Genomic DNA, 23,434 nt, shown 5'->3' with positions numbered 1-23,434 from the left:
GACGTGCTGAACTTGGATAGTCGCTCACGCTCAAAACTTCAAGGCATCATCAATAAATCATCTAGAATCATGGCTCACACTCTCCCTTCCACACACACTCGGTATCAAAGAGGCATCACACAACGTTCAGTCAAAATCCCTTCAGACCACACACACCTGCTCACACTCATGCCCTCCGGGAGGCGCTACAGGTCTCACTACCGAATCAGATTTAAAAACAACTTTTCCCCCAATCGCTATACGGACTGCGAATCGATCCATGTTTTGATGTATCGTGTCTGCTGATCATGATTTTCTGTATGTATTGTTGACGCATTATCAGCATTATCTGCTGCACCCAAAACAAATTCCACCAACGCTGCTGTGCGGCCTTAATAAATGATTCTGAAGGATAAACAGTAAGAAAAAGGGACATTGAAGGGCCTGAAAGCGCAGACACAAGATGAAGGGAGGTAAAACAGACGTGTGGAGCTCCGGCATCCCAGCAACCCGAGAGCAGGAGAAGTCAAGTTTCCATGAATTCCACCTCAAGTCTGTTGACTGCAACATAAGAGGGGCTGCTCGTACAAGAGGCCATTTTGTGCGTGTGTGTATGCAATGCACATGTATGTGTGCGCATGCGTGCACGCTGCACACACACCACTTCCTTGTTTAATGTGAATGCAACAAGATGCCAGCGTGCGTGTAGATCAATTAAAAATCACACATTCATATTTACATGTCATTTTCCAGCAATAAACAAAGTTTTGTTATTGCAGTTATTGTAACTGTTCCAATGACCGAAAGACAGCAGGCAGAACTAGAGGTTGCAGAGATGAAGATGTTGAGCTTCTCTTTGGGAGTGACCAGGATGGAGAGGATCAGGAATGAGTCTATCAGAGGGACGGCACATGTTAGATGTTTTGGAGAGAAGGTCAGAGAAGCCAGACTGAGATGGTTGGGTCATGGACAGAGGAGGGATAGAGAATATATTGGTAGACGGATGCTGGAATTGGAGCTGCCAGGCAGGAGGTCTGGAGGAAGACCAAAGAGAAGGTTTATGGACGTCGTGAGAGAAGATATGAAGGTAGTTGGTGTGAGAGAGGAGGATCCAGAGAATAGGGTTAGATGGAGAAAGTTGGTTCACTTAGTCGACACCTGAAGGAAAAAGACCAAAGAAAAAGAAGAATTTGTCACAGGGGTGCAGGACATGTATGACCGAGACAAAGTGATGATTGAGATGGTTTGGACATGAACAAAGGAGTCTTCATGGTGAAGATCTGGGTAGAAGGTTGCTGAAGGTGGAGCTGCCAGGCAGGAGGTCTGGAGGAAGACCAAAGAGAAGATTTACGGACGTAGTGAGAGAAGATATGAAGGTAGTTGATGTGAGAGAGGAGGATCCAGAGAAAAGGGTTAGATAGGTTGACTCGCTGTGGGGACACCTGACAGTAAGAGCCCAAAGAAGAAGAAGAAACAAAGTTTTGTTATTGGACGTCAACAACCTTTGTTTTTGTTTTTTAAGTTATGACCAACAACTCTTCTACCATCCCTGATCCTCTCGGTGCAGTCGGTCCGCAACCAAAACAACTCTTTTGTTTAAACCATTTCTGTCTGTCTTGCAAAGTGAGCAGATATTCTCTGAGCCACCTTTTCCAAAATAAACCAGATAAGTATTGTACTCGCTTCCGTCTTCTCCTCACGTACAGATTTATGAAATAAACCTAGCTGGCCTTTAAGCCACAGAAGGTGTTTAGTGGTGAGAGCTTGGAGATCAGTGGTGTTTTCTTCTCGCTGGGAGAATGGATTCTACCTCACAGATGGAAGTGTGTCAATGTCTGTTCTCTGGTTCTGGACACGAGTATTAGTTTGACCCGCTTTACAATCCTCTTCCAAACAACCAGCCGGTAAGTTCATTTCACTCCTTTCTGTTGCAGGACGACCTGCCGTCGGCTGCTTCTGTTCCACCTTCAGCTGCCGATCAGCTGATGTTAAATGTGATCAGATCTTGTTTGTTTCACTTGACCCGTCTGCTAATTGTGTTAATGCATGAATGTGTGTCCGCAGAATTTATAATTCCTAAATGTACCGCTCTCGTGGTCAGACGTGGAAAAATGACAGCATCTCTTTTGACCTCACTCATTTTTCACAAGTAGCTATGAACAGTTTCTTCTTCATTCTGCACATCAGCCTCGACACACATTTTCGATTTCAACTGAAATCTTTCCACCCAAAAGTCATTTGCATCATCAGTTCAAGTATTTTAAATAAAATGCCAGCGCAAATGTAAAGTTCACTCCATAAAGTGTGAGCACGGCGGCCCACGTGCAGGTCAACCTTCTACTCACGCCTCTGCTGGAGATGCAGGTCCTTCATGAAGTGTAGAATTGCAGTCCAGTTCTGCCGACGCCGTTTGATCCATTCAGCAATTCCAAGAACTCCAAAATGCAAAGTCCACCATTCCAAAAGCAGGTTGAGTTTTTCAAACTATGTGGTGCCTTCAAATAAGTCACTGCATCCTCCTGCAATCCTCAAGTGCTTTCAAAGTTAAATCAAATATTTGTCAAAAACTCTTCCAAACAGTAAATGAAACTCTGTATTTACTTAAACTTTCCAAAACAAAAAAAAAAAAAACAACTGAAAAACCATTTTCCTGCTGGTGTCTCCAAACATTTCCAACTCTCTCCGCCCACAGCTCTTGTCTTGATGAAGCTCAGGAGGTCCAGCTGGAGGTTTAACCCCTGCTGAGCCGCAGAGGTGCTGCACCCTGACCGGGAATCAAACACGGGCGCGGCGTTGAGAGCGTCGAATCCCAACGAATAGACGACCAGAGACGCTCCTGCAGGACCAGCCGATACAGGCCTGTCAGGAATGAGCGGCGTGTGCGACCACTGCAGCGCCATGCGTTGCAAAATATGACCCGCAAAAGGTTTCCGAACCAAACCCTGGGCAAAAATGCGAATTTGTGAGGCGTTTCTCAGTTAGGCCGTCTTTGACTCCCTAAAACTTACAGAAAGGTGGAACAGACCAGCCGATGAAAACGTGGCGGTGCGTCTCTCCAGGTTCAGAGACGGACGGTTACTCTGCTGTCAGCCAGAGGGAGGAAACAATGCAAAACACTTGTTGAGCTTGTTGAGGCGCACGTCATCGGCGACATCCTGAAATCCATAAAAAAAAATTAAAAATTCTCACCCACTTACTGTATCTGTATATATATTCATAACTGTGCAATATTTTATTTCATAACAGCTGCATGTGCAATATTTTTTCATACTCTTGTGCACTCCTTATCTTTCACCTGGTACTGAAGACCTTCAGACACTTTATAGCCTTGACTTGTTACTTAGACACTTTATAGTTTTATTTGTATTTCTTATTCTTCCCCCCTTTTTTTAATGTATTTTTTTTTACTGCGTATACAATTTTCTACTATTATTTATTATTTTTATTTTTTACTTGAAACTCCAATAAATAAAGTAAATAAATAAATAAAGTTGTTCTTATTCTTAAATGACCGAAGTGCACGGTCACAGGTGGCCTGATTCCAAACAGGATGAGGGAAAAACTCTTTGGTGTGAAACTCATTCGTAAACATTTTTCATCAACATGAGTTTAGAAAAATATCTGCTTGAACACACACACACACACACACACACACACACACACACATATTCTTTGGAGATTTTTTGGCTGTGGCCACAGCCAGCATCTCCAACCTCGGCAGTCGGACACGAGGAAAAGACTGGCTATTGATGAGAAACTTGCAATAGTTCCATAACCATAAATAAAAATGAACTCCAAATGACAGATTTTCATGTTGAGTTGTCTGACGGTGTTGAGGTGCAGGTGGGAATCGTGCTCTTAGAGGTTCTCGCTTTGATTCCCAATTCAAATTACAAATGCTTTATTGATCCCGGAGGAAATTATAATTAAACTTGGACTTGGACTCGGACAGACTTTGTCATTTATTACGCGGCAGGGTTATATGGAGCGGAATCAGACATCAGCTTACAGTATCCAGATATAAACTGCAGGTCAGATATTGATCAAACTGAGTCATTTGATCTAGCACTCATTACAGACAGCATAGTAAGAATTGAATTGTACAGGGAAACTTGATTCCTTAGCGTGCACACCGTGCACCCTTTCCCATTACATTTTGAATCCTTGTCTTTAACAGCACGGATTGTTGCAGCCGTTCGACTATGCAAACGCTCAATCGGCGTCCAACTCCCGCCTCTGTGTGATCTCCCCTCTGGTCTCAGTGGTCTTTCAGCATCACTGATATCGTGGAAGTCATCCGTTTCCACCGTGTCCTCTGAGGAAAACCATCTCCAAACTTGAACCTCCCTCTTGACACATACGTTTGAGTCTTCCTGCAGACCTGGAAGCACCGATTCGCTCTCAACAAATGAGATTATTTAACACGAGACGAAGAAAAAACCTGTGTCTTTAAGCCTCTTGGGAGGATCCTGCTCATAAAGTGATGTGAAATTACCAATCTTCTCTTCTGAGCTCAAAGGTTAAGACTTGGAGTTCCTCAGCAGGTGCAGTTCTGAGGTGAGACCAGCAGATGGTGGGAGTGACCTTCAGAAGGCACAGGAGACCAAACACATTGGATAGAAAGGCCGGGAAACTGGAGGAAGACACTGGTCCATCAAACCAGTTCGTCCAAAGCTTTTCAGAGACAAAGCTCCTCTTTCTCAGTTGCATTTTAGTTTTGGTGATGTGCTTTGGACCCGTGGATGGTCAGCATGAAGTGTGATGATGTTGGTTGGACACAGGTTATAACAGGATATAGACTCAGGGTTAGAAGGTTCAGGACATGTTCTTTCGGTGTCTGACACTGCTGGAATAAAAGTGATGTCATGATTCAAACCGTGGACGCCGTTTGATTCCATAGAAACAACATCGACGTCCTCTTCCCTTCAGTGAGATGGGAAATCAATGAATTACATCTTTTGTTGTCCAGATATTGTTGGATTGGGGCTTTATTCCAAATATCACTCATGCAATTCAGATAATGTAAGACAACAGTGTTTTATTGTCACGCTAGAGAATTCCAGGATGGTATTTGTGAAGAGGCTGATAATCGGCTGCAGTTTTTTGGAGGAAAAGAAAATAAGGAACGCTTCACGAATTTGCGTGTCATCCTTGCGCAGGGGCCATGCTAATCTTCTCTGTATCGTTCCAATTTTAGTATATGTGTTAGAGAACTAACACAACGAGAAGGAGGATCCCAGTGATATATAAAGGGTCCGACTGGGTCACCCATTTGACCAAGGGTGTATTTTGTTGATCATGTGAATAGGTAGCATGGTGTTCAAAATATATGTTCAACACTCTAAATATTCTAAAATATCAATTCTTTACCAAAAAAATAAAAACATTTTATCGTTATTAAACATATTTGATCCGACTTTTTTTGCATCGTCAGGGGCTGCTGGGTGTTTTTCACCGGCCGTTTCCGCATTCGTCATCAAGCGCTGATTGGCTGAAGCGTCACGGCGTGACTTCCTATCTCTCGTGTTTACAATCTGCAAAGATCCACTCGTGTCTAAAGTGGGGTCACGACGCGCTGCAAGAACTTGTCTTCGCAATACAACAAACGTATAACAAACAATATTTGGTTCAGCATTCAGGGCACCGTCTTTCCTCCAACCTCCGGTTCGTCGGTGTTCATCCGTAAAAGTGAAATAATGCGCTCATGAATTCATTATCGACACACAGCAGGAGGGATGGACGTCTTTCCTCTTTTAGATGAATCTACTATAAAAGATGGATGAAACGGTTGGATCCCTACATTTAATATTAATATAGTAATCATTATAGTAATAGTATAGTAATATCCAACTTGCCTTCGATGGAAATGACAAACTACTTTAATGCAAGCTCACGGTCGGCTGGTTGCTGCTGCGAAACGGACCGTGAAATAACTCGTTTGAGAGACAGCAATTAGCTGGACTTAAAACTCAACCCACCACATATTTAATGTTCAAATTCGGAGACATTATGCAAATTAACAATGGAAACAGAGGGAAGTGGCCACACGTGCAGACAGACAACCATTCACTGTCATTTGCGCATTTGGACAATTTTCCTCATTTTGCTTGTCAGAACAAACTAGCTCTCAGACTGCAGCTGTATACAGTACCCTCTGAACATCCACTTTGTAGAGACCACATTCTTATTCTTCATTTGTAAATATTTGAAAGACATATAAATAAACTGTGCGAAGCCTGCAGTAAAGTCAAGAGTAATGTTGGTAGTTCTGTGAAATTACCTTCACGAGTATGATAGTAAATATCATAGATAGATTTCATTTTTGAGGGTTTTCCATTGTTGGATTGTGTGTTTTATTTCAAACAGGTGTATTTTGAGAGCTTGCATGACACCACAATATTGTCACTTTCACACAACAGTTTCTCTGAGGTAGTAATTGAGTGTAATGAGGCCGCTCATGTGCGACTATGAAAGGATGATGAAAATAAATCTGCAATATGGAAAAGAAAATAAGGAACGCTTCACGAATTTGCGTGTCATCCTTGCGCAGGGGCCATGCTAATCTTCTCTGTATCGTTCCAATTTTAGTATATGTGTTAGAGAACTAACACGATGAGTTCGAGGATCTCAGTGGTATATAAAGGATTCCAATACGTCACCATTTTGACTAAGGGTGGATTTTAATGTTAATTTGAATTGGTCAAATCTGTTCAAAAAATCTGTTTCATTATCTCAAAATTATTATTCCTGTCACAACAAAAAAACGTTTGATCCTTTTAAAAAATGTTTATCTTACTTTTTTTGCAACGTCAAGGGCTGCGAGGAACTATCGGCGCCGGTTTCCGCATTCGTCATCAAGCGCTGATTGGCTGAAGCATCGCGGCGTGACTTGCTGTCTCTCGTGTTTACAGTCTGAAAAGATCCACTCGTGTCTAAAGTGGGGTAAGATAAGATCAACTTCATTGATCCTCATCGGGAAAATACCTTTGTCACCGCAGCATAACAGTTATAATTCCACAAATAAAGGGGTACAAGAAATGTGAATATAAATATAAGTAGTAGTAAATATTGGTAGTTCTGTGAAATTACCGCAATCAATGTATTGGTGCAAAGCAATGAACTATAATGGATATATTTAAATTTTGAGGGTTTTCTTTTGTTGGATCGAGTGTTTTTTTTTCAAATACTTACAAGTTTGAGAGCCTCCATGACACCCCAATATTGTCACGTTCACACAACAGTTTTCTGAGACAGTACCTGAGCGTTATGAGGCTGCTCATCTGCGACTATTGAGGGATGATGAAAATAAATCTGCAACTTGGAAAGGAAAATAAGGAATGCTTCACGAATTTGCGTGTCATCCTTGCGCAGGGGCCATGCTAATCTTCTCTGTATCGTTCCAATTTTAGTATATGTGTTAGAGAACTAACACAATATAAACACCGACATTGCAGAGCATAATAAAGCACCTGAAAGCCCTGCCAATCTGACCAGGGGGTTGGATTTTAATGTTAACTTGAATTGGTCAAAATGTGTTCACTGTGTAAATTACAATGCACCTGGACACTGGTTCAAGAAATGTTTACTTTCCAAAATGATCTATGTTTCTAAAAGCTTTTGTTTTTACAAAAACTCGCGGTATGGCAAAAAAAAAGTATTGATACAAAACAGTGGAGTGCAATATAGCGATGGACGACTGTATTTCAAAAAACTGCCAAGTGTTGCAGGGGTGGATGGCAGACTTGGACTGGCAGGAGATCGATCAACTTTACCTTAGCGATCGACATATTGCTGCAAAGAAATGGACAATAATATCTACATTTAATTACCGAGATGTTTCCTTTATTGCATTGAGTTTTAGTTCAAATATCATTTGCAATTTCGAGAGCATCCATGACACCCTTGTATTGTCATCGTCACACAAAACGTTCTCGAATGTGATGATAAAAGGCGATCAAAATAAGGAACGCTTCACGAATTTGCGTGTCATCCTTGCGCAGGGGCCATGCTAATCTTCTCTGTATCTTCCAATTTTAGTATATGTGTTAGAGAACTAACACAGTATGGATCCAGCATTGCAGATGGTTATAAAGCACCTGAAAGCCTTGCCAATTGGACCAGGGGTGGATTTTAATGTTAACTTGAATTGGTCAAAGTGTGTTCAAGAAATCCATTTATTTTTCTAAAATTATCTATGTTTCTAAAAACATTTTTACAAGTAAACCTGCTGTATGGCAAATAAATCAGTGATATAAAAGTGTGAGAGTGCAAAAGGTGAGGTACGATGTAGTGGTGAACTGCTGTCTTTCAATGAACTGGCAAGTGCCGTCAGGAATAAGATAAACTTTATTGATCCCCATTGGGGGAATTCCTTTGTCACAGCAGCATAACAGTTATAGTGTCACAGAAAAAAAAAAGGATATGAATATGAGTAGAAATACAAACAGAAAGACAGATGGCAGCACATAAATATATAGATATGAGTATAAATATAAATAGAAAGTCAGACAGCAGAATATAGCAAGACAAAAAAAAAAAACACAAATTTATAGACAGCAGATGAGTAGACAACAGGACGGATGACAGACTTCGTGATCGAAATAATGGTGCAAAGCAATGAACTATAAAAGGGATAATTACTGAGAGATTTCAACAATTGCATTGAGTTTTATTTCGAATTTCATTTACAATTTCGAGAGCATAGTATTGTCATTATCAAACAACACTATCCCGAATGCGATGCTTTACTGAAAGACGATCAAAATAATCATGTGCAGATTACCTATCAAAATGCGATAGTACCTGATGAAAATAATGAGATGAGATGCGAACAACTTTATTTATCCCGAAGGAAATTGTTGTGCCAGAGTTTCAAGTAAAAAAACATAACAGTAATAGATAATAGTAGAAAGGAGGAAGAATAAGAAACACAATGATATATGAATTGTCTTAAATCTGCAATTTGAAGAAGAAAATAAGGAACGCTTCACGAATCTGCGTGTCATCCTTGCGCAGGGGCCATGCTAATCTTCTCTGTATCGTTCCAATTTTAGTATATGTGTTAGAGAACTAACACAATGTCCAACAAGTGTAGCAGAAATTTATAAAGCATCTGAAGGCCCCAGCACTCTGATCAGGGCTGCTTTTTAACTGTGACTTGGATTGGTCAAAATGTGTTAAAGAAATACGTTTATTTATCTGCAATTATCAATTTTGTGCAGCAAATGAACAACCTTTTGTCGTTTTAAAAACACTTGCTCTTCCTTTTTTCCGGTCCCAAGCCCTGATAAATACAGAGGGTTGCGTCAGGAAGCATCCGGCGTAAAAATTTTGCCAAAAACCAAACATGGGAATCAACCTTAGTAACCGGACCATATCGGATCAGTGGAGGCCCGGGTCAACATCGACCTCCAATGGCACCGATGACCTGCAGGGAACCAGTGGAAACTGGGCTACTGTAGGTGACAGAAGGAGAGGAGGAAGGTGTGTTTGAAAGCAGACAGAAGAGGGAAGGCAAGAGTCTGGGACTGAAAGGAGGGACTTTGAATATTGGAATGATGACAGGAAAAGGTAGAGAGTTGGTGGACATGATGCAGAGAAGGAAGGTGGAGATACTGTGTGTCCAGGAGAGCAGCTGGAAAGATAGTAAGGCTAGAAGCTGAGGAGCAGGTTTTCAGTTGTACCATCATGGTACTGACAGGAAGAGAAATGGAGCAGGAGTTATCTTGAAGGAGGAGTTTGTTAGGAACGTCACGTCTCTCGGAATATTTGTCACGCATTGTTTACATCGTAGATACATTCGTGTTCCCGGCGGTACAGTGCAAACTTTAGCCAACATTATACTTTATTTTACTGATTTAAGCCTAAATATCTTCTCCCATTTCTTCATCAGTGAACACGCAGGATCTACCCACGCATCGTGGTGAGCTGGGATGGGGATCGACTTTAAAATGCTTATAAGGCTAAGCGAAGGTTGACACACAAATGTCTTCCTTTTTGCCTATTTGATGAGACATTCTTTCATTAAACAATTCACCAAACCACCATCCTTTTGCATAAATGTCATTCACTTCATTTTATTTAGTTTTTGTAATATACGTAATTGCTAATGCTGCTACTCTATCTGCTTCAGCTCCCTGATAAGAGTAAATTTCACTGACTGTTATTTCTGGAACTATAAACTCATTTCCTTCCTTGAAATACCACTTCTTCATGTCCTTCATAAGATTACCATGTTCTGGCCTTTATGTGTATTCATTTTATCAAGCCTTATTACGAGTGTAGCGTTAATATAGCCTAAGTGTAAAACAAAATGTCGGAAGTTATAATTTCCCTTGAGCAAATTTGTGTGCGGTTAATTTATTGATTTGACAGAATGCGGGGCATTTCATTGCTAATTTCCAATCAACATTAGAATATTCTGAGAACCTTTTTGGGCATGATCAATGAAAATGCAGTGGTCAGAATTAAAAGAAAATCATCATTCAAAAAAAATTGCTTTTAAACCATAATAATACATATTATTATTGATTGGTTTTATTCAATGATAGCTCATATCTCTCTCTTTGATACTTTCCTTATTTGCATTTTATTCTAGTTTTACTGGTGAGTCTGTTCATGCTTAATCCTTCTGTGATGAGTGTTTCATGCCCAGCTGAGGCTTCACCGTTTGCAGATCTTTGTTTTTAAAGTGGGTTCCATTATCCAACCTCACTTGGAAATCCATCTGTTGGAATATAGTGATTCATTAGAAATGTAATCACTGTTTGAGCATTTTCAGATCTGGCCAGCCAGTGTTTGCATCCACAGCCACCCAGAGATATCTGTACCCATTCACCTTGTCAATCATATCCGTGTAGTCGACGGTGAATCATCTATGTACTGAATTAATAAACTTCCCCCCCGCGGGAAGGTTCAAGTCCCCCAGCTGTTCTTCTAGAACCTGATTAAAAGTGCCAGGAGAAAGAATGAAGGCCTGGATGGTGTCAGCAATTCCCAATTCAGACTGCAGGAATATAGCCTTTGCCAAACGAGTGTGAAAGCTTGTAGGAGTTAGTTGATTGAGAAGAGTAAGTTTGGAATTTGAGTCTGTGCCTTGTCAGTCAAAGCAAATTTGTTTTTTAATCATCGGGTCTGGTTCATTCGCAAAGTAACAGGGACAAAAGCATCATCGTACCTTGTCAGCGTTGCGGTCGTAATAAAGCATGACATGCTTGGTCAGAGCGTAGGAATGTAAAATATGGATCCATGTGTTCCGGGATTGATCTATTTTTTGGAGATTCCAGTGACGCCAGTCCACGATAGACGTCAGGCCATGAGCCCAGCGCAACAGCAGAACGGTCCGCAGTCAGCAACGTATGTGATCCTAAGTGAAGTCTGCCCACGGAGCAATTAAAGGACTGTCCCATAGGAAAAGTCACCATCAGTCCATCACAGAATAGAGGCTCCACTTTTCACCCAAATGTCTCTTCCGATCAGATTCCCAGGACACTGAGGGGAGGCCACATAGCAACGTTCAAATGTCTGGCCTGTGACAAACCAAACACCCGGTGCTGGGTCCCGGCAAAGGACAACAAATGGTTGTAGTTTGCTCTGCACTGCTTGAAACACGAGTGCATCTACAATGTAAACAACTTAACATCCTGACACACGTGACGTCACGCCGATTCAGCCAATCAGCGCTCCATAACGCAAGTGGAAACTGTAGCATTTTTCCCGCCGGTCCCTTACGTTACGAAAATGTAAGATCAACTATGTTTAAAGAACATTGAATAGTTTTAGCAGAAATGTGATCGTTTTAGTTGCCTAAAACAAACTTCTTGAATACACTTTGATCAATTCAAGTTAAAGTTCCACCCTTGGTCAATTTGCTGGAGCTTCAGAGTCCTTTAAATCCCTCTGTTATACCAAGATGGAGATGTGTTAGTTCTCTAACACATATACTAAAATTGGAACGATACAGAGAAGATTAGCATGGCCCCTGCGCAAGGATGACACGCAAATTCGTGAAGCGTTCCTTATTTTCTTTTCCATATTGCAGATTTATTTTCATCATCCCTCCATAGTCGCACATGAGCAGCCTCATCACACTCAAGTACTATTTCAGAGAAACTGTTGTGTGAAATGACAATATTGGGGTGTCATGCAAGCTCTCAAAGTGGTAAATATTTGAAATAAAACACTCAATCCAATAAAGGAAAACCCTATAAAATAAAATTTATCTATCATAGTTCATTGCTTTGCACCAATATGTCAATCGCAAAGGTAATTTTGGTCAATCTCATGCCAATCCAAGTCTGTCTTTGGGGTAAAAATGTTTTTGCAATATCCAACCGGATGCATAGAAAGATGCCAAGTTGTCGGTTTACAAACCTCTCCCTCACTAGAACAGTTACGGCAAAAGAAATCACGGCGACAGCAGCTCAGATTGCCCTTTGCTCGTCTCGTACTCGCACACACCTGCCCCCTCACTCTGCCATCCACATTCACAGAGTAGGAAATCACAGTCCTAACATTACTCTCGACATTCCTGCAGACTCCGCACAGAGTTTTACAGTTATTTCAAATATTTATAAATGATGAATAAGAATATTGTCTCTACAAATCAGATTTTCTTAGGGACTAATGTACACAGCTGCCAGTCTGAGATCTAGTTTGTTCTGACACGCCAGTAGCTGAGAAAAATAAGGGAAATAACCCAGATTTTTATATGTTTCTTGTATTTCGAAGACAAGTTCTTGCAGATCGTTCTGGCACTTGTTGCTTCTGTCTATTTATTTGTGGATGTCTCGCCATCTTCTGTCTCTCTATTTATATTTATATTCACATTTCTTGTACCCCTTTATTTGTGGAATTATAACTGTTATGCTGCGGTGACAAAGGTATTTCCCCGATGAGGATCAATAAAGTTGATTTTATCTTACCCCACTTTAGACACGAGTGGATCTTTGCAGACTGTAAACACGAGAGACAGCAAGTCACGCCGCGATGCTTCAGCCAATCAGCGCTTGATGACGAATGCGGAAACCGGCGCCGACAGTTCCTCGCAGCCCTTGACGTTGCAAAAAAAAGTAAGATAAACATTTTTTAAAAGGATAAAATGTTTTTGTTGTGACAAGAATAATAATTTTGAGATAATGAAACGGATTTTTTGAACAGATTTGACCAATTCAAGTTAACATTAAAATCCACCCTTAGTCAAAATGGTGACATATTGGGATCCTTTATGTACCACTGAGATCCTCAGCCCCATCGTGTTAGTTCTCTAACACATATACTAAAATTGGAACGATACAGAGAAGATTAGCATGGCCCCTGCGCAAGGATGACACGCAAATTCGTGAAGCGTTCCTTATTTTGTCTGCATTTTGATAAATCATCACATTCGGATAGTCTTGTGTGATTATGTCAACACAAGGGAGTCATGCATGCTCTCGAAATTGTAAAGGAACCTGAAATAAAACCCAATGCAATAGAGGAGTCCTTTCAGTAATTAAACGTATTTACTATAGTCCATTTCCTTGCAGCAATATGTTGATCGCTAAGGTAAAGTTGGTCGATCTCCTGCCAGTCCAAGTCTGCCATCCACCCCCTGCAGCACCTGGCAGTTTATTGAAATACAGTCGTCCATCGCTATATTGCACTCCACTGTTTTATATGATTACTTTTTTGCCATACCGCGAGTTTTTGTGGAAAATGTTTTTAGAGGCATGTATAATTTTGGAAAAGTAAACAGATTTCTTGAACATATTTTGACCAATTCAAGTTAACATTAAAATCCAACCCCCTGGTCAAGTTGGCAAGGCTTTCAGGTGCTGTATAATCCTCTGCAATGCCACTTTTACAATGTGTTAGTTCTCTAACACATATACTAAAATTGGAACGATACAGAGAAGATTAGCATGGCCCCTGCGCAAGGATGACACGCAAATTCGTGAAGCGTTCCTTATTTTCTTTTCCATATTGCAGATTTATTTTCATCATCCCTCCATAGTCGCACATGAGCAGCCTCATCACACTCAAGTACTATTTCAGAGAAACTGTTGTGTGAAAGAGACAATATTATGGTGTTATACGAGCACTCAAAATTGTCAATATTTGAAATAAAACACACAGTCCAACGATGGAAACCCTCAACATTTAAAGTTCATTGCTTTGCACCAATACGCCGATTGCGGAAGTAATTTCCCAGAACAAACAACATTACTCTCGACATGCATGCAGGCTTCGCACAGTTTTATATTTCTTTGAAATATTTACAAATGTAGAATAAGAATATGGTCTCTACAAAGTGGATGTTCAGAGGGTACTGTATACAGCTGCAGTCTGAGATCTAGTTTGTTCTGACAAGCAAAATGAGGAAAATTGTCCAAATGTGCAAATGACAGTGAATGGTTGTCTGTCTGCACGTGTGGCCATTTCCCTCTGTTTCCATTGTTAATTTGCATAATGTCTCCGAATTTGAACATTAAATATGTAAAAATAGTCAGAAGCCAGTGGGTTGAGTTTTAAGCCCAGCTAATTGCGGTCTCGTGAGCTAGCATTAAAGAAGTTTGTCATTTCAATCGAAGGCAAGTTGGATATTACTATAATGATTACTATAATAATATCAATTGTAGGGTTCCAACCGTTCCATCCATCTTTTACAGTAGATTCATCTAAAAGAGGAAAGACGTCCATCCCTCCTGCTGTGTGTCGATAATGAACTCATGAGCGCATTATTTCACTTTTACGGATGAACACCGACGAACCGGAGGTTGGAGGAAAGACGGTGCCCTGAATGCTGAACCAAATATTGTTTGTTATACGTTTGTTGTATTGAGCAGGCAAGTTCTTGCAGCGCGTCGTGACCCCACTTTAGACACGAGTGGATCTTTGCAGACTGTAAACACGAGAGACAGGAAGTCACGCCGTGACGCTTCAGCCAATCAGCGCTTGATGACGAATGCGGAAACGGCCGGTGAAAAACACCCAGCAGCCCCTGACGATGCAAAAAAAGTCGGATCAAATATGTTTAATAACGATAATTTTTTTTGGCAAAGAATTGATATTTTAGAATATTTAGAGTGTTGAACGTATATTTTGAACACCATGCTACCTATTCACATAATCAACAAAATACACCCTTGGTCAAATAGGTGACCCAGTCGGACCCTTTATATATCACTGGGATCCACCTGCTCGTCGTGTTAGTTCTCTAACACATATACTAAAATTGGAACGATACAGAGAAGATTAGCATGGCCCCTGCGCAAGGATGACACGCAAATTCGTGAAGCGTTCCTTATTTTCTTTTCCTCCAAAAAACTGCAGCCGATAATCAGCCTCTTCACAAATACCATCCTGGAATTCTCAAGCGTGACAATAAAACACTGTTGTCTTACATTATCTGAATTGCATGAGTGATATTTGGAATAAAACCCCAATCCAACAATATCTGGACAACAAAAGATGTAATTCATTGATTTCCCATCTCACTGAAGGGAAGAGGACGTCGATGTTGTTTCTATGGAATCAAACGGCGTCCACGGTTTGAATCATGACATCACTTTTATTCCAGCAGTGTCAGACACCGAAAGAACATGTCCTGAACCTTCTAACCCTGAGTCTATATCCTGTTATAACCTGTGTCCAACCAACATCATCACACTTCATGCTGACCATCCACGGGTCCAAAGCACATCACCAAAACTAAAATGCAACTGAGAAAGAGGAGCTTTGTCTCTGAAAAGCTTTGGACGAACTGGTTTGATGGACCAGTGTCTTCCTCCAGTTTCCCGGCCTTTCTATCCAATGTGTTTGGTCTCCTGTGCCTTCTGAAGGTCACTCCCACCATCTGCTGGTCTCACCTCAGAACTGCACCTGCTGAGGAACTCCAAGTCTTAACCTTTGAGCTCAGAAGAGAAGATTGTTGCTTTCACATGCAGGGTCGAAGCCACTGTTCCGGTTAAATCACTTTATGAGCAGGATCCTTCCAAGAGGCTTTTAAAGACACAGGTTTTTAAAAAAAATCCCACCTTCTCACGTTAAATAATCTCATTTGTTGAGAGCAGATCAGTGCTTCCAGGTCTGCAGGAAGACTCAAAATTCACTGGTCCATCATTATTGCAACCAAGAAGAGACTCAGAGCGGATGGTTGATTCAGTCCCACCTCTTTCACGTCAACAACATACGTCGCCACTGTTTCACAGCTCCCATAAATGTCATGTGGCAGCCTAACATTATATTACATTACATTACATACTTCTCTGCTTCTCCAAACGTTCTCACACAGTATCAGAGTTCCTCTCTCTGTCCCCCGTCATGCTTTTTTCAAATCTAAAATGGCACGATGAAGGGCTCCGGATTACCTGGGAACTTTTCTGTTCCTCTCTATCAGCAGAGCAGTGGTCTTCTCTTCACCGTAATACTCTGTGTGTGCGTCAAGGTACCGAAACTTACTGAAAAAAAGTTATAACAGGAAATCACAATGATGACCAATGTAAAAAAAAAAAAAAGAAAAAAAAAGGAAAGAAAAAGCACCGAGTCGTGTCGCCCTCAGATGCTACAACACAGAAAGCCTGTGAGATTGTTCGTGTACCGAGGATTGTTCGCAGCTTGATTCAGAATTTGATCAAAAACTCTGTTTGGAGGCCGATTTATTCACCATCAGGAGACATCATATGTCCAGGTACTAGTGTGGGTACATATATGCATATATATGTATAAATATATACATATACATGTATATACATGTATATGAAGGCAGTCTGTATTGGAAATATTAAAACAAACATCAAATTTAGACCAAAAATCAATTCTGATATCAGATCTTTTTTCAAATGTCATTCATTCTTAACAATTTTGTTTAATTAAGACCGTTTTATTACTTGGTTTCAATTCATTTCTTTATTCTTTGTCTTATTAATATTCTGTTCTAGGGCTATGTTTTGCACCTTTTCAAGAGTACAGATAATCAATGCATTTGACATTTTTCCATGAGTATGAGGACATGCACATTTACCCAGTAAACCAATCAGCTAACTTTCAAATGCTTTTAATGAGCTTCTTTTCATTCTTGATTATTCCCCTTTTGTTCATAGCTTACGTGCGTTCATTCAACGATATTTGTTTTTTTGGGCCTAAACGATAACATTGTTCTAAAAGACACCGCAACGTTGTACTTCTAGTGTGACGCCAAGTGTTGTGGTTGCATTCCTCTTACACTAGGAGTGTGTGTGTGTTTTGCTCTGCTTCGCTGCAGTGTGTTTTCACGCTGGGAACTAAGAAGTTGCACAGCAGGCCTCTGGCAACATTGTCATATGGAGAATCTCCATAGTGCTGCGGGTGGGAGGCGTGCACGGTGTGCACGTCATGACTGAGTGACAGAGAAACAGACATCAGATCACAAGACGTGATAGCAAACCTTTCCAGGGACACACAAGTGTCGCCGTGGCTGGACCTTTATCTTAAACACTTCCTGGAATCAATTCAATCAACACAATCTGGACTTTAGGAGTCGTTATGCGTATTTTACAGTTCAGAGTCAACATTACTCCATCAGCCTGTATTTGAACTGTGCAAATGTCTTCTGAACTAGCTTTAATACACATAGCTGTTTGTTCCTCTCTAATAATGAGTCGCCCACAATGTCACTTAATCTCTGCGAGACATCGATTTAACGCACTAAAATAACGGGCATTTAAATCGGCCAGTTTGTTTAACTCTCTTCTTTATTACTTTAAAAGATGAACTATGAGCATGAAATCTTTGACCGAGAAGAAAATCTCTCTTACAGACTTGAGAAGAATAAGGAAGCCCTTTACTCGGTCGTATTCAGTTATACATACAAAACAGCAGTGATATTTGTCTACTACAGTGTTGCCCGACACGTCGATCGCAATCTACTGGTCGATTGCGAACGCAGGGTCTGCCCTTTTAAAAATGACGCGTCCGGGCCGACAGCATTCTGAAGCCGCAAGCTGCGGGATAGTGAGCGGAAGTGCAGCGTTCTTACGGGAAGTCGCTGGCCGCCAAGTTCTGCTCCTTCACCGCTTGTCAAGCCGTGTCCAAAATGTGGTCCGCTCGCCAGCAGCGCCACCTTGCGGCCCTTTGGGAGTTCGTGAAGGACATTCAGCTTGTGGCTGGGAAGCCCAACCCCGTTCTGATCGCTTGTCGTGTGGATTCCTCAGCTATGACCGTCCAGCCCGGCGAGCCGGAGGTCCTCGCTCTGAAATCTGTGCGCACCGGCCTCAAACTGGAGGATGTGGTTGTGCAGGAAGGTGGTCCTGCCTTCATCTGTGACGTTTCTTCTGGCCGTCCCCGCCCAATGGTTCTGGTGCCATTGGTGGCGTCGGCAGGTTTTCTAAGAGTTTTGTGCCGGACCTGGGCGGGCGTAGGGAGCGGGTATCGCTGGACCGGCTGAAGCAAGCAGCCGGGGTGGCGAGCGAAGTTCTGTTTCCACCCCAGGTTCCCCTCTGAGGTCGCCCTCCGCCCAGGACCCCACGGCACCTTCACAGGTCTTACCATTAAATTCCAAAGCCAACTAGAACGCTTAAAAATGTGTTCTACAAGTGAAAACCACCGTGCAGCTGAGGGAATTTGTGCTAAGGTAGTGGATGGAGCCGTTGTATGAAGAGTGGTGTCGATAGCTCTGAGATTCTGGATGAATCTCCATTCATCTGGTGGTTTGTTGCAGATCTTGAAAACATTGGTGTGCACACAGGAGAATCTCAGTAACACTCGCTGCGAGAAGAGAAAACCCAAAACAGGTTGAACGCCCTGTACGGCGCTGGGTTTGAGTGGATATTGGGGTTGGTTTAGTGGGTAATTTCATTTGTCCCTAATGTGGACAGGCTGAGAGACTTCATGAGACCCTCATATTTGTCTGCCGCCCGAGGAGAATCAGGAACTTCGGATAATTGGTGAGGAGGCGACCCGTTTCTAGAAGAAACATGTGAGTTTGTGTTGTGTAAGTGAACGGTCAAGAACACACACAGTCCGGAGAACGGGAGTGGCCACGGCGTGGGCCGTCTTGTCGGAGGGGTCGCATCTTCACGTGGGTGGTCGCCCAGTCGGTGATCTGTGCGCCGCATCTGGCCGTCGGGTGAAAACGCCGGGAGCTCCAATAAAGTGTTCACAGCAGAACATCATCATCCAGGTCAGAAAAGATAGCGTATGCGTGGTCATCGTCCGGGCCGGTCTCATAAAATCTACATCCGCGTGGACCTTCTGGGATGTTAGAGCAATTAAAACATTAGCCGTTGAGGGCGGAATAAGCCCCTGGTACGCCTGTAAAACCTCGGTGAGATCTTTAAAGATCACGTGTGACCTCCAGCCCCAAATTCGAGAATGAAATCCCCTCCTCGGAGATTCGCCGGGCAGGAGGGAGAAGCAGAAAGCTGTGCTTCTGGGTTCGAGTTCGCCGTGGCGTCTGCCAGGTCTGTGCAGAAGATGAGTTTTTGAGAAGCCCTCCCTCCCCGCCGTCCCAGCCGCACCCGAGGAGCAGATAGATCTTCCACCGCGCCGACGTTCCGGTAATTCTGACCGCTTTACGACGGAGTGGGCGGCGCCGAGTCTACTAGAAAGATGATTTGTTTAACATTAATATCTAGGGTGACCTCTGGAAATGTCTGAAAATGTTCACTTTCATACTTTGTGTAAGTTGCCGTCTTCATTTTAACCTGGGAATGTTCTAGTCGTTCTATATGCTGTGATAATTCTCTGCATGTTTATGTGGGGTTTGTAGCAAGCTGGTTTTCATTGTGTGTGTGTGTGTGTGTGTGTTATCACTTTCCTTTTCAGACGCTGCAGGATGTTGAGCTGCCTCCTCCCGGCCTCGTTCTCCGGGCGGTCCTTGCTTCTGGGCGGTTCCTGGCCTGATGTCCAGGACTGGTGCTTCTCCGCAGACGGATTGGACTGATCTGTGCTCCTGTCGTGATGGTCCTCCTCTTCTGAAAAGTCTCGCCCTTTTGTGGCTCTGGGCCCTGGGAGCAGGTCTGGGAGCAGGTCCTGGGAGCAGGTCTGGGAACAGGTCTGGGAGCAGGTCCTGGGAGCAGGTCCTGGGAGCAGGTCTGGGAGCAGGTCTGGGAGCAGGTCTGGGAGCAGGTCTGGGAGCAGGTCTGATCGGGGACGGTTTGAGGCGGGTCGGGGTCGGTTGTACCTTGTGCTTTGTGTCTTTGCGCCGCTTCTTCTTTCCTACGTTAGCTTTGGGCGTGGGGGTCACGGAGGCGGAGTTCCTCAAGCTTGGCTCTGTCAGCGTCGACGCCGGTCCCGTTCACCGCTCGCCAGGTGTCTGGCAGAAGACCGGTGCGAAAGGCGTGGCAGAGAAGTGTTTCCCAAATCCCTCGCTCTGCCACAGCTCTGCTTAAACCCCTCAGACGGTCTCAGATAGTAATCTACCGCTGGTTCATCCTCTTTCTGCTCACGATCAGTGATTTTGGCCTCGTGGAACCCTTGAAACCTCCGCACAGAGCAGCGATGGCATCGCCGTACTCCGTGTTTGCAATGTGTTCCCAGTTCACGTCACGTCGGCGTTGTTGGCCTTGGACGGGGTTGTGGATTTTTACAAATGGATCTAGTTTCTTCATGAGCAGACGTCTGAGCTCGGGCACGGTGGGGCTGAATTCCTGCTCCGCCGTCAGCAGGTCACCTGAGAACACCCTCGTTTTCCAGGTCGGGCAGATATTGAACAGCTCATCAACTCGTCTCGGACCGCAGGGTGCCATGACTTGGATCGTCGGAAGAGTCGGTCGGGGAGAAGGGCGTCGACCTCTCGTGGCCTCTGCTGTGCTTGATGAGGCTTCGGCTTCTTTTTCCTCCTCAACTGCCGAAGGAGTGGTGACCGATGGTCTGGAGGAGGCCGGAGGAGAAGCCTTCGCTCCTGTCAGAGAGGAATGCAAACAAGACGACGGACTTTTAGCTGTTTTCTCTTCCCTACTTTTCTGCTTCCCCTTTTCTACACTCGTCCGAACCATCCGCAATTCACACTTCTGACTAAAGTGGCTTCGTCCGTCTCCGATCACATTCACTTTTCCACATTTTCCAACATCCCGCATGCCTTTCAACATATTCCTAGTCTTTCACCTGAAATTGTTTTCTTTTCTCGAAATTCCTTTTCTTTGATATGGTTTCCAACTACACCAACCATAGTGGTTTGAACGAACCCTTTGCAGAAACCCAAAGTGTTCTGACCTTTCGATGAGACATCTTGCAGATTTTTGTCCCTATTGGTCCACCATGCAGCTGCTCCCCTTCTCTGACTCTTTCCCGTGACCTCCTGAACTCCCGATGGCTCGCCTGGGAGATTCAACCTGACGTCCCAGACGTGGAAACGCAGGTCTTTAGATGCCGGCGTCCCCGTGAATCCCCTTTGTTTGCTCGCCACAAGGGATTAAACCCCCCCGGACTCAAACGGGTCCGACCCGAACCCGACCTTTCTGGCTCTACATCCCTAAAGCATTTAATTACGTAATTTGGCTTGACGACGTCCACAAAATTCTCTTCATCTTGACAACGTTCGCTAAACGCTGTTTGGTCAAACAAAGAAACAGAGCGCGGTGATCACCTCACCAGGAGAAGGGCGACCTTCGTCCCCAAGGGACGTCCGACTGCTCCGTTTCCAGCAACCCTGCAAACCCTTCACCGCCAAGCCGGCGGTGTAATTAATGCCGCTCTGCATTTAGATTTGTTAGATATTAGATTTTGTACCCACAATTTGCACAATTTTGTAAATAACTCATTTTACATATATATTTTATTATTCTCTTTAATCTTTTGCCATTTTACTCTTGACGTTCACATGTCTTTCACAAGTTTTTCTGATTATCAAATGACTATCCAATTTTTTGTTTTTATCACCAATGAAGAATTTTGAAGGATTGGTATATGGACTCATCAGTCGATCCAGCGGCGGAAACCTCGTTCTGATTAAACTTTACGGTTTTGACTTCTCGGTCCGCCTTCCCACGCGAGCTTCACACACTCGGCACACACACACGGTCCATAGATACTGCTTGGGATAATATGCAGTTTCACACAGGACGGTGACGTTACAGCAAATATTTTCAAAACACTAGCTTTCTAGCAGCGTCCTCCTGTGCGATATGATGACGTCAAATCACACCGATGTGATTATTCAAATTCTTGTGTTTAAAACTGTGGAATTGAATCAACTACATCAGCAAACTCTGTATTCTACGTCGCTGCTTTGTTATAGAGTTAGCTATATTGTAAGCCAAGGAAATAAATACAACAGTTTGGACCCGGAGACAGTCAACATAGGTGAGGTCATTATCCCGTGTGTTTTTTGCCGATTAAAAGCCACAAATGATTAATGAGCGGACATATTTTCATCACCGGAGATTAATCATTGCGATGGAAAATCACTTGAGGACAAGTGGGAGCCTGACTTTGCAAATTGGAGCCGGTGACGACACAGAACAGGCCAGCAATTCCAGAGCGCCAGGTAATTCTTCATGGGCCACTGAGCAGACAGGTTAAGCTTAATTAATATTGTAATGGGAAATTTTCCATTTTTATGCTTGGATTTTCAAAATGAATGACTTCTGCAAAGTTGTATTCAGGAACAGGAGAAAATATGAAGTTAGAAATCCAAGTTCTGTCTATCAACTTTACTTCCGATTCATTAAATAGCGACCGTCGGTGAACCGAGGCGACCGACTGCAGCGCTTTCCCTTAAGTGTTCTGGATCTGCATGGACGCTTCTAATTGAAGCTTTAGGCAACACCAATGACTTTACTTCTGGAAGAATGTCACCCTCCAAAATAAAATACAACTATCTTAGCTTTGGGTAAAAGAACTACAGGCTCTGAAAACATTTTTTAGCTCGGTGAAGTCGTTCATTGTCATTGTTGGCCTGTCCGATGGGCCCCGTGATGAAAATATCACTTTTATTTTCTACACAACGCTCTTACGATGCATTAAAAAAATAAATACCGCACAATAAGAAAAGCTCAGAGCAAATTATATAACATTTCAGTGATAAATGAGTGGCGTTGCTGACTGACTATAGATGATATGATGCCCGTTGTACTCGGTTCTCTCAGTTCCCATCTTTTCTGCCGCAGTAAAGCTACCAAACAGTAAGTTAACGGAAAAACCCTTTGAGAATGTGCGTCGTCTCCTGTCAACCTCTCTGCAAAGGTGAGTTTCAACTTCATTCCTCAACAAAAAGAAAGAAATCAAAAAGAACGGCGCGCTCAGACCCGGACGAATCACGTCACGTCGCAAATCACGTCCCCGACCAGCCGAGAGACAAAGAAAGACCTTTATTTACCTTTTATCGGACAAAGTTACACAGAGCACAACGTCAGCAACATTTGAGCTCTGCGATGAACCCGTCATGGATGAACCATGAGATTGCAGCTCCCGCGCCGCGCCAGGGGACCAATTAGAGGTCAGTTCCCGCTCGACGGCGCTTCAAGAATGATGTCGGTTTCCGCGGACGAGCTCTGCA

General features: G+C 43.0%; 1 long non-coding RNA gene and 9 other non-coding genes across 10 annotated transcripts; 5 read left to right on the top strand and 5 right to left on the bottom strand.

Annotated features, from left to right (window-relative positions):
- Positions 1-5,093: 5,093 nt before the first annotated feature.
- LOC147227488 (U6 spliceosomal RNA) lies at positions 5,094-5,199 on the bottom strand. Its single transcript, XR_015107067.1, has one exon. It is a non-coding gene; the product is annotated as a U6 spliceosomal RNA (small nuclear RNA).
- A 1,285-nt stretch (positions 5,200-6,484) lies between these two features.
- On the bottom strand, positions 6,485-6,590 carry LOC147227487 (U6 spliceosomal RNA). The gene has a single exon (XR_015107066.1). It is a non-coding gene; the product is annotated as a U6 spliceosomal RNA (small nuclear RNA).
- Positions 6,591-7,305: 715 nt separating this feature from the next.
- On the bottom strand, positions 7,306-7,411 carry LOC147227486 (U6 spliceosomal RNA). Its single transcript, XR_015107059.1, has one exon. It is a non-coding gene; the product is annotated as a U6 spliceosomal RNA (small nuclear RNA).
- A 523-nt stretch (positions 7,412-7,934) lies between these two features.
- Positions 7,935-8,039, bottom strand: LOC147227485 (U6 spliceosomal RNA). The gene has a single exon (XR_015107062.1). It is a non-coding gene; the product is annotated as a U6 spliceosomal RNA (small nuclear RNA).
- Positions 8,040-8,949: 910 nt separating this feature from the next.
- LOC147227484 (U6 spliceosomal RNA) lies at positions 8,950-9,055 on the bottom strand. Its single transcript, XR_015107061.1, has one exon. It is a non-coding gene; the product is annotated as a U6 spliceosomal RNA (small nuclear RNA).
- A 555-nt stretch (positions 9,056-9,610) lies between these two features.
- Positions 9,611-14,675, top strand: LOC147227480 (uncharacterized). Its single transcript, XR_015107044.1, has 3 exons — positions 9,611-9,901; positions 12,913-13,049; positions 14,628-14,675. It is a non-coding gene; the product is annotated as an uncharacterized LOC147227480 (long non-coding RNA).
- Positions 11,899-12,004, top strand: LOC147227483 (U6 spliceosomal RNA). Its single transcript, XR_015107069.1, has one exon. It is a non-coding gene; the product is annotated as a U6 spliceosomal RNA (small nuclear RNA).
- Positions 13,233-13,338, top strand: LOC147227482 (U6 spliceosomal RNA). Its single transcript, XR_015107060.1, has one exon. It is a non-coding gene; the product is annotated as a U6 spliceosomal RNA (small nuclear RNA).
- LOC147227481 (U6 spliceosomal RNA) lies at positions 13,827-13,932 on the top strand. The gene has a single exon (XR_015107068.1). It is a non-coding gene; the product is annotated as a U6 spliceosomal RNA (small nuclear RNA).
- A 489-nt stretch (positions 14,676-15,164) lies between the features above and the next one.
- Positions 15,165-15,270, top strand: LOC147227479 (U6 spliceosomal RNA). The gene has a single exon (XR_015107058.1). It is a non-coding gene; the product is annotated as a U6 spliceosomal RNA (small nuclear RNA).
- Positions 15,271-23,434: the final 8,164 nt, after the last annotated feature.

Source organism: Fistularia commersonii, chromosome 13, assembly GCF_037954325.1.
Source record: "Fistularia commersonii isolate RoL2024-O1a breed Wild chromosome 13, RoL_Fcom_v1.0, whole genome shotgun sequence".
NCBI lineage: Eukaryota > Metazoa > Chordata > Actinopteri > Syngnathiformes > Fistulariidae > Fistularia > Fistularia commersonii.
Note: the sequence above shows the minus strand (reverse complement) of the source record. Positions and strands in the feature narration are given on the sequence as shown.